The sequence below is a fragment of the Trichosurus vulpecula genome, chromosome 6 (genome assembly GCF_011100635.1).
Source record: "Trichosurus vulpecula isolate mTriVul1 chromosome 6, mTriVul1.pri, whole genome shotgun sequence".
NCBI classification, from domain to species: Eukaryota; Metazoa; Chordata; class Mammalia; order Diprotodontia; family Phalangeridae; genus Trichosurus; species Trichosurus vulpecula.
The window spans coordinates 163,627,861-163,638,985 of record NC_050578.1 but is presented as its reverse complement, the minus strand read 5'-3'; the positions used below and the strand labels follow the sequence as shown (position 1 = coordinate 163,638,985).

The window sequence follows — 11,125 nt, the reverse complement described above, 5'->3', positions numbered from 1 at the left end:
GAGTTCTTATTAATGATTCTAATGATCATCATCATAATTCAAACTGATCTTGAAAAGCTGGGATACATGGCTCAAATCAACAAGACACAATTCAATGTGGACAATGTAAAGGATGGCATGAAAATTGGTTGTAAAATCTAGGCTCTGGAGGGTCCTTAGTGAAGCCTGGAAGAGGTGCCGTGCCACGCATACTCTTTCCTTTCTAGTCCGGGCTCCGTCTAGAGCAGCACCTGGTGCCGCCACCGAGATGTTGATGCCCAAGAAGAACTGAATTGCCATCTATGAGCTCCTTTTTAAGGAGGGAGTGATGGTAGCCAAGAAGGATGTCTACATGCCAAAGCACCCTGAGCCGGCAGACAAGAATGTGCCCAATCTCCAAGTCATGAAGGCCATGCAGTCTCTAAAGTCTCATGGCTATGTTGAGGAGCAGTTTGCATGGAGGCATTTCTACTGGTACCTCACCAATGAGGGCATTCAGTACCTCCGGGATTACCTTCACCTGCCCCCTGAGATTGTACCTGCCACCCTCTGAAGAAGTCATCCTGAGACGGGAAGGCCAAGGTCCAAAGGTGTGGAGGGCGAGCGACCTGCCTGGCTTACTCGGGGTGAAGCTGACAGAGACACATAAAAATGAAAAGTGCTGCTCCCCCTGGTGCTGACAAGAAGGCTGAGGCTGGGGCTGGGTCAGCAACAGAATTTCAATTTAGATGTTGATTTGGTCATGGACGTGGTCAACCTCCTCAAAAGAAACTGTAGAGATATGTTTCATGTTGAATAAAATTTGGGAAAAAAAACATTAAAAAAAAATCTAGGCTCCGGATGGCTGCATGAAAACAGCATCTTACCAGAGCTCCCTCATAAGCTCTGTCAGATACCTATGAAAAATTGAAGCTGAGCAGATTTGAGAGAGTTAGAAACTGCAAGTAGTCTGAGTGGGGCAAATTTCCAAGCCAGGAGAGTCTGAAAGGCCAACAAGATGAATCTGTAGGCTGGGAGAGCACTCAGTGTGCAGAGCTGCTCCAGACAGCACCAAAGAAGAAGCAGCTGCTGAAACCGACCAGCAAGACATGCTGGGAGAAAGCTGGGTGCACAAACCCTGTGGAGATCCCCAGGCCTCCTGACAGTTGTCTGTGGAAGTGATGAGAGGAAATAGCACAGCACCACCGGCCGTGAGACATCAACTCCTGAGGCTTGCAGCCCAAAGGTATGAAACGAATCTTCTTGAAGTTCTGGGAGACATAATGGCCAGGTAAACAGCTCTAATCCCTCCCCCCCCAACCCAGAGAATTCCTCGGGAAAAACACTGGAATAGAGGAGACAGATGTGGGGCTTCAGTGGCTGAGCAGTGGGAGTTCCTGCGTCCCATAGGGGCAGAGCCAGCAGGGGTCAACACCAGGAGCCCAGATGTACCTTCGCACCACAGGGGAAGAGGCAGACACCAGCACAAACAATAAACAGCTGAGATCATTGCTGAAGAGCAATAGTGCTGGAGAGCAGCCCCAGGGGAAGAGGAGACTTCAGGTAGCCAGACCCCTCCCCGACACCTCAGGAAACTGAAGGCTATAATACACAAAGCCAGTAACAAGACTCACAATCCCCAGAACGAGAAACCTGGAACAGAGAGCCCTGAGCCTAAAAAGCAGAAATTCACTGTAAAGTCAGGAAAAAGCTAACCAACATGAAGAACGCAAAAAAACTGAGGTCCACTTATTCTTTTTATGGAGACAGGCATCCTCAAAATACCAATTTGGAAGAGGATAGAAATGATGCTATACCCACATCTGATACCTCAGAAAGGAATGAGAACTGGTCTCATGCCCAAAAAGCATTCCTGGAATAGCTAAAGGACTATTTTAGGGAGGTAAAAGAAAAAATGGAAAAATAAACACTGACAAAATCAAGTCCTTAAAGAATAAGATTGGAGAAATGGCTATGGAGGTTCAGAATCTGAATAGAGAAAATGATACCCTGAGAGGTAAAATCAACCACTTAGAAAAGAACTATGGAGTCTGAAGGCAGATTGAGGCACACTTTATGCTCACCTTTTTTTTCACTTTTTTTTCTCTTTTGTTTTTGTTTCTTTTTTGGGGGGGTTCTGTTTCCTCTTTCTCGTGATTCATTTCATTGGTCATAATTCTTCTTCGCAACTTGACTGGTGTGTTATACGTAGAAAATATATCGGATTCCATGCCATCTTGGGGAGGGAGGGGTAGAAAAGGGGAAGAAAACCTGGAACTCAAAATTATGTAGAACCAAGTTGTAAACTAAAAATAAAAAATCTCAAAAAAAAGGATTTACTGACCTACTGCACACCTACCAACCTACTCAGCTTTCAGTTGAAAATATTCTCTAAGGGAAGAACTCAGCACTTACCAAGATAGCCTATTCTTCTTTGAGGTAGCTCTAATTTTTAAGAAGTTTTTGGGTCACCAAGCACAAATGCTTTTTTAAAAGTTTCCACTCATTATTCTTTTTTCTGTCCTCTCTAGGAAGCAAAACAAGCTTAGTCCAGTTTTTGCATAATAGCCCTTCAAATGTCGGAGAAAGTAAACATGTGCTTCCTTCTATCTTCTCCTTGCCTGTGCCTATTTTCCACAACTGAACCTTACACAGAATGGACTCAAATGACATCATTGTCTTCATGAGTTGCTGTGGCACACACACACACATAACATACACAGGCACACATAGAAATGTGTCTGTATATATTCACCTCCGGTAATCTATATATCTATATCCATATCCGTATGTATGATGTTTATATATGCACACACACATATATCTATATACATATCTATACATATGTATATATGTAAAACCTCCTAAGAAATATATATATATATATATATACATACACATATATGTCACATCCTATATAATATGTATTTGTTTTATAATCATGTATGTATGTATGTATCTTTCTTTGTGACAATGAACCTCTTCAAAATTAACTAGGGGTGCTCCTGGTTCTATAAATAACCTTTACCTGATGGCACAGTTTTAGAGAACTCAGAGTTACTGCTATGCCAATTAGTCAACCAATAAAGATCTATTCAGGACCTACTATGTGCTATGCCTGGAGCTATATTATAGGGGTACAGGCATGAATAAAATATTATCTTCCTTCAAGTAAGTTATATTTTATAGAGTGAAACAGTGAAGCATCAGAGTAGTAATTTAGTGCACTAAGTCATTAAATGTTTCACTATATTTAATTTCAAGTATGTCTTAGAAGAAAGGAAAAGTAAAGATTCCACTCCAAAGACCCCTTTTGATTAACCTTAAGTGTTATACAATCTTAGTATTGCTTTCATGCGTCTTTATTTCCCTTTGTTCTTTGAGAGGGGTAAGGGTTTATGCACAAAATTTTGCTCTGAATGTGGTATTAATTTTTTTTAAAAAACTATCTATGATTGTTGGAAATGTTTTTCATGTCCTACAAGCCTTTATCATCATAGAGCATACTCTGTCACCACTGATAGCTTCTAGTAACCTTTGTGCTACCCAGAGAAAGTCTGCCTGCTCTAGTGGTTCAAAACCCTTAGAAGTTTCTGGAACCTGGCTGTGTGGAAATAGTAATTACTTCTGTTCCCCATATTTTTCTGTCCTTGTTGTATTTTAATCAACTTTTTCACTAAGAATATAAAGAAGCATATGCTAGATTTAATGATAGTCCTTGCCCAATACTAACAAAAACTTGTATTGACCTGTGTCCTTTGCAATAAAAAAGTCTCTAGACTGAAAAAAAATCTAGGCTCTGGGAGAACTGCATTGAAAGCATTTCACATGTAAAACAGCTGAGGATTGTAGACCACAAGTTGAATATTGAGGTTAACAATAATGATGATGATAAAAAGCATGTAATCTTATGGTATATTAATAGCAATACATTCTAAAATCTAGAAAATAACATCTGAAGTATATATTTATGATGCAATTTAATGAAAACAACAAAACCAGTCCCTCCGCTCAAAGTACTCTCAGTCTAATGAGAAAGACAACATGCAACGAAGGGCTCTGCAGAATGAAAGGCTTTCTGATGGAAGAGTTAGTATCTTCTAGTGAAACAGCTAAAAGTTATACTGTTGGATCTTAGAATGATAGTTGGGTCCTGAGAGATCTTTTTCAACAAACTCCCAGGATAGAAACCCCTGCTGCAGCATCCTGTAGGTTTGACCAACTAGGGCCTGTATAAAAATAAACAGTTACAGGGAGCTAATCCTCTCACACAGCAATTTTACCCATGGATGGACAACTCTATCTAGTTCTAAATTCTTCTTTATATTAAACTGAAATATGACAAATGGAATCAGGAACACCTGAATCCAAATCTGGTTTCAGACTCTTGCTAGCTATGTATCTCTAGGCAAAGTCACTAAATCCTGTTTGCTTCAGTTTCTCATCTATAAAGTCAGCTGGAGAAAAAAATGGCAAACCCCTCCGGTGTCTTTCCCAAGAAAACCCCAAAAAGGGGTTACAAAGAGTTGGACACAACCAAAAAATGACTCAACAACAACAATGTAGGAACAGCTAGGTGGCGCAGCAAGTAGAGCACAGGCCATGGAGTCAGGAGGACCTGAGTTCAAATCCAACCTCAGACACTTGACACACTAGCGGGGTGACCTTGGGCAAGTCACTTAACCCCAATTGACCTGCCTTCCCCCCTCAAAAACACTTTAAGTTTTGCAAAGTGTTTAAAAAAACATGGCAACTTTAATTTCTGATTATTTCTCTGCAATAGCAAGTTACAAGCTGTGATCCACTGATACTTTCCTTCTTACTGTCCCTTGCACATGACACTCTATTTTCTGCCTCTAGGCACTTTCTCTGGCTCTCTTCCATGCCTGCAACTCTCTTTCCTCATCTCTACCTCCTGGCTTCCTTCATGTCTCAGTCAAATTCCCACCTTCTACAAGGAGCGTTTCCAAGTCTTCCTTAATCTCAGTGCCTTCCCTCTAAACTTCTCTTCAGCTGACCCGTATACATCATTTTTATACATAGCTTAGCCTAATATATTCATGGTGAACCTGTGTTAGCTCCCAGTGATACCTGTATTCAATTTAACCTCACATTTTTTAAATCAAGTGGACGGACACTAAATGCCTTCTACATGCCAGGCATTATTCTAAGTGCTGTGGACCACAAGAAAGGCAACAACAAAGAAAAAATCAATGGCTCACTTAGCGTGATTGTACCTTGAAGATACATTCTTACACTTTTGCTAAAACTTTTATCACTCCCTATAGAAGGGATTCTTTTTTCTCACTGGCAAGCCTCAGGAATATTGCAGAAGGGATTCCTGGTGATTCCTAGAGAACCTTGAAGGCCCCTTCCAAGATGAAGATTCTCTGGCATTATTGATATAAGCATAAAAAGGGACACATAGCATTTGGAATAGATATAGATATTAATGGAGAGATTAAGATAGAAATAAAGAGATGCATCTGTGTTAATGGAGATGTTGCTGTTGCCTCTTAATGGCAGTGTGATCCTCCCCTATTTAGTAGGCCTGTGAAGATCCATGTCTCATGTGTTTTCTGTCAATGTCTTGCCTGGGAAGACATTTGTGATTTAAGAAAATATTGATGTCCTGAAGAGTTTCATTCTCCCTGGGTAATGATGAAATTATTGCTCAAGATAACATGTCACTCCATAGAAATTCAAACAGGATTATTGCACATTTCCCATATGAACCACTTAGAAAAAGCAATCCCATCCTGTCTTCCCCAAAGCTAACATTAGCTCTGCTAGGATGTATTTCCACAACGCAGACTGCTATACGTAGTAGAAGAGCTTCCCCACTCCCCTCCAATCCTCATAACTTGGGATTGGATAAAAATTAACATGTATATTCAGGGCTGTTTGGGTTGAAAAAGGACTAGCCCCAGTATGATTGACTGCACCTGCCCCTGGAGACCTAGGCCTTACCTGAGGAAGCTCTTGAAGTGGGAATTCCATTATTACCTAAAAGATTCTTCTTTCTCTCTCCATGAACAGTTCTCATTATCACAGAAGGAACCCAGAGGGCACTAAATTTGATCCAGACCCTGAGGGTCTTAGAGCAGGAGAGAAGCCTCAAAAGCATCCTGCTCTTTGAGAGGCCCTCTAAAAACCTCACTTATGCTGAACCCAAGTCAAAAATGAGTTTCCTTGGGGGGGGGCTGTATACCAAAGTGGAGTTCCCTGGCACAACATTCCCCCCCATCCTAGTATCTTTTGAAGCTCTTAGGGCCCTCACAATACATCTCTTTCTTGGTTTAGTTGATAGCCCATAGCTGGGTATATACAGAGATTTTAGTGGTCCTGTATAAGTACTTAATGGGAGAGATATCCAAACTAAATAAAACAGGAAATAGTGATGGAGAAGCTAACTACCTTATCAACCAACATTTTTAAAAGACATGAACAGAAGATGAAAACAAAGGTGGATAACAGGGCGTGAATACAAAAGTGTGGCATGCTCCTGCAAGAATAGGTTCATTCAGGTGTGCTAAAATTTCGAATGGGCTCACATTAGTAAAGAAAGTGAAGGACAATGAAAGCTGTTTAAAAAACCTGTATTGGAGTAACTTAGGGGACCAATACTGATCGAACTACTGTTCTGATTGAATGAGATGATAATAGTTAAAAAATTGAATGGGATGATAATAGTTTTTAAAAAAAGTCATTTCCTCCCCCTTGTTTACTATAATGACTCTTTTTAAAGATGTACTAGTAGGCATGTGTTCAGGGATTGATAGACAAGTATGCCAACGAAGCGTACTAATTTGATTTCTGAGCCATATCAGATCCATCATGTTTCTTTTTTCTAGTTCTTTTCCTAGGTCTTCTTCAGTAAGTGGAAGCTATTAATCCATAATATTGATTCACATTTAATTTTGCTTCTTTTCCTTCACCTCCCTCCCCCAAGAAAGAATGAACTTTGCACTAGAAAGGATAGGGGAAGAAATAAATAATTGAGGGTTGATGCCCAAGAGAAGCAGGGAGATAGTGTGAAAGCATCTTCTAGTACTTGATGAGTCTAAGTGACTTGGCCCATATGAACAATTTCTTATTGCAATGAATAGACCAGAAGGTGTGATTGTCAAGCCTTTGTCAGTAATCTTTAAAGATCTTGGGATACAGGGAAAGCTATGCAGACTCCAAGAAGGTTAAATGCCCTGTTTTCAGAAAGTGGAAAGGAATAGAATTTCTTTCAAGCTCTGGGTAAGTGAGCTTAATGTAAACTCCTGACAAAATTCTTCAATGTGTAATTAAATAGATGATTAGCAAACATACAGAAAAAGGAAGTTCTGATTACAAAAAGCCAGGATGGTTTCATTAAGAACATATCATGGAAGACTATCCACATTCCCTTTTTTGCCGGGTGTATTGGGGGATCAGGATTGTTAGACTGGTAGATCAGGGGAATGGTATAGATATAGTTTACCTACATTTTAGCAAGGAATTTGGTGAAGTCTTTCTACTGTTCTCTTAGACCACAGAGAAAAATGCAATCAATGGATTCAGAGCGGACTGAGTAGCTATAACCAAAGAGCAGTAGATGTAAGTGAGGAAACTCTCACTAGTGTGGATCACCAACTATTCTGTAATACATTGGCAGCTACTGGTGCAGTGGATAGAACACTGAATATGAAGAGAGAAAGATCTGAGTTCAATCTAGCTTCAGACTCAATTAAGTTAACCTCTGTCTGCCTTAGTTTCCTCATCAATAAAATGGAGATAAAAACACCTAGCTCTCAGTGCTATTGTGAGGATCAAATGAGATATATTTGTAAACCACTTTGTAAACCTTAAAGCACTATACAAATGCTAGCTAGTATTTTAAAAAATTGTTATTAGTGTTAGCAGGGCACTGAGAGATTAATGATGTGACTTGCCCAAGACCATCCAGCTAGGATCAAGGCAGTAATTGACCCCATATCCTTCTGACTGAGGCGAGTTCTCTATTCACCATATCATGCTGCCACTGAATTTGATAGGGATGAATCCAGAATGTTTCAAAATATCAACTTCACAAGCAAAAGAAGGAGAAGGAATGGTTAGACAGCAGTTCACTTGAGAAATATGGAGGGATTTGTCATGGAGTGCAAGATCAATATGTCAGCGTCACTGTCAGCAGTTAAATAATAATAAAAGCTACCAGAGAATTGTAGGTCACATTAAAAGAGTCCCATGGGTGAGGACTAGGAAAGTGATAGCTTGCTTCCTTGGCCTTGGTCAGAACACATCTAGGGCACTGTATTGACTTCTACAACTGACATTTTTAAAGAAATCTGTTGATAAACCAGTGAATGTCCAGAGGAGGGCCACCAGGATTGTGAAAGGCTCTAAAATAATGCCAAGACTATTATTTGAGAGAACTGGACATGTTTAGCCTGGAGAGAAGACTTAGCGAGGCATGTGTTCAATCAATCAATCAATGCTAAGCACTTTACTAGCGATACAAAGCTAGAACCAAAACAATCCCTGCCATAGAGATGCTTAGGTTCTAAAGGACAGATTTCTTCAGATATTTCAAGGGCTATAACACAACGAAGGAATCAGACATGTTCTGCTTGGTCCCAGAGGACAGAACTAAGGGAAATGGTGGAAGTTATAAAGGATTAAACACAAGCTTAATATGAGGGAAAATGTTCTAACCATTAGAAATATCCAACAATTGAATGGGTTGCCTCGGGAGGTAGTGGGTTTCCCAATTCAGTGGAGGTATTCAAGGTATGACCACTGGGCAGGGGTATATTCTTAAAGGGCTTGTTGGGGCAGGTAGGTGGTACAGTGAGTAGAGCACCAGCCCTGGAGTCAGGAGGACCTCAGTTCAAATCGGGCCTCAGACACTTAACACACTCACTAGCTGTGTGACCTTGGGCAAGTCACTTAATCCCAATTGCCTTGCCTTCCCCCCTCCAAAAAATATTTTTAAAAATTTAAAAAGAGCTTGTTCAGAATGAAGATGGTTTCAAGCATCCCAGTTTTGAGATTCTGTGAATCTGTAAAGAATTATATCCAGCTTGGAACTTACTTTTACAAAATATTTGGTGATTTAGGGGGAGATCCAGAGGAGAGAAATGCTGTGATTTTAAGAGATTTATTTAAAATAAGGACAATGAGGATAGGTCAAAGATGTTAAGGGACCTTGAGGAAGCTAGTGCTAAAGTGTGATATTATAGTGGTAGGGACTAGACCTGTAATTTCATTGTCATAAGGAAATCCTGAGAGAGGAAACTCTTACCATTGCTGGTTTGTCACCTTCTGCAACTTATAGTCTTAAGGGAGCTTCCTAAAGCACTGAGAAGTTTAAATGGGGAGGAAAATAGAATAAGCACTTATATAACTCCTACTATGTGTCAGACACTGTATTAAGGATTCTTTTTACAAATTTCTCATTTGATTTTACACCAATCCTGTGAGGTAGATATTATTATCACCCCTCCCCCCATTTTGCAATGGAGGAAATTGAGTCATATCGAGATTAAGTGACTTGTCCAGAGTTACAAAGCTAGCATATGTCTGAGGCTGCATTTGAACTCAGGTTGTCCTGACTCCAGGTCCAGCATTCAACCCACACTGCCAGCAGCTGCCTCTCGCACGTCAGGGGCTTGCTCAAAGTCACGCAGCCAGGATGTTAAAGGCAGGACTTAAATTCAGGTCTTCCTGGATTCAAGGCCATCTCTTTATGCATTATTTCATAATGTCTTCATTTGATGTAGCTGTCCTGAAATTTTGAACATTTTTATGTGGATGTGGCTTACTGATCTTTATCTATCTCAGCAGACTTCAGATTAATAAAAACAAAAGTTTTATATTTCAGCAAAACCAGGCTTGGGTAGAGACAAAAAAAATTGAAATGTAATTAGTGGAATATGTTGTCATTGGATACTTTGAAACTATTTGGTCTGGAGATGCTATCAAATATCTTAGACAATCAATGGCCTTCTATGATTTAAACATTTCCCTGTCTAGAAGCAAGGAGTGGAAGCAGATAATCTCAGTAGTTGCCTTTCAGATCCATGAGTCTAAAATTTGCATCAATTCTCAAATAACCTGCAAGGAAAAATATCCAAAGAAAAGAGTCCCCTTTAGTAGAAAATACATATAGCAGACTTAAGCTGTTTGGCTATCTCTTACAATCCACTGAGATTCATCAATAGGAGACAGCACAGTCCAGTGGAAAGAGCAATGAACCTGGAGTCAAGAAACCTGAGTTTGAATAATGCCTTTACAACTTACTGCTTTTGTGACCCTGGGGAAGTCACTTAGCTGCCCTTGTCTTCAGTTTCCTTAACTGACCTCTGATGTCCTTTCCATCTCTGGCTCTATGATGATTTGATACTCTGATGTGCCCAGATAAATATTAGCATAATTTGCTAAGGGAAAAAAGTACAGTGAAGAAAATGGTTTCACTTCCATCTTACTGGCATCTTTTTATTGTGATTCTTTTTTTGACATCATTCCATATCTGGGGCTTCTTCACAATTTCTTTTCTGCTGATCACAATTTTTCAGTTGAAATTCATGTCCTAAAACTGAGGATTCACTGTGCATCCCCATATAAAGATGTCTTACTCTCTGGAAAGGGTGGGTTGGTTAGATATTCTCTTAAGAAAGTACAGTCTTTTGAGGAAGAAAGTCATTTGTAATAATGAATTAGCTGCAAGAGAAACAGACTATTTAAAGAGAGTATTGCAACAGCAAGGATCACAATACATAGGCTGTGAGTTTTGTGGAGAAAAGAAGCTGACATTCTGAGGTGTGTACTAAAGGTGAAGGGTCCACCTTCAGTGAGGCCATCAAATGCCAAAGTCTGGGAAATATCTTAATTCTTTCAGGCCAGTAAAGTAGGACATTGCTCTAGGGAAATATTGATTTCTCAAAGAAATCAATAATTAGAGAGGTAGTGTAGCCTAATGCTTAGGGGGCTTGGCATGAAGCCAGGAAGACTGAGGCTCAATTTTTTTCCTCTGGTACAAACTAGCAGTGTGATCATGGGCAGGTAAACTGTGCCCCAGAGAATTCACTAAGTCCATAAATTATAGATGAGTTGCCAATCAGTGGAGATAGTTTCCATATCAGCATGTAGCTCATGGCAATGAAATCTGAAGTTGAGACCAGCTCACTAACTTAAA

General features: G+C 40.0%; 1 pseudogene; it reads left to right on the top strand.

Annotated features, from left to right (window-relative positions):
* The first annotated feature begins 241 nt into the window (after positions 1-241).
* Positions 242-756, top strand: LOC118854828 (annotated as a pseudogene).
* Positions 757-11,125: the final 10,369 nt, after the last annotated feature.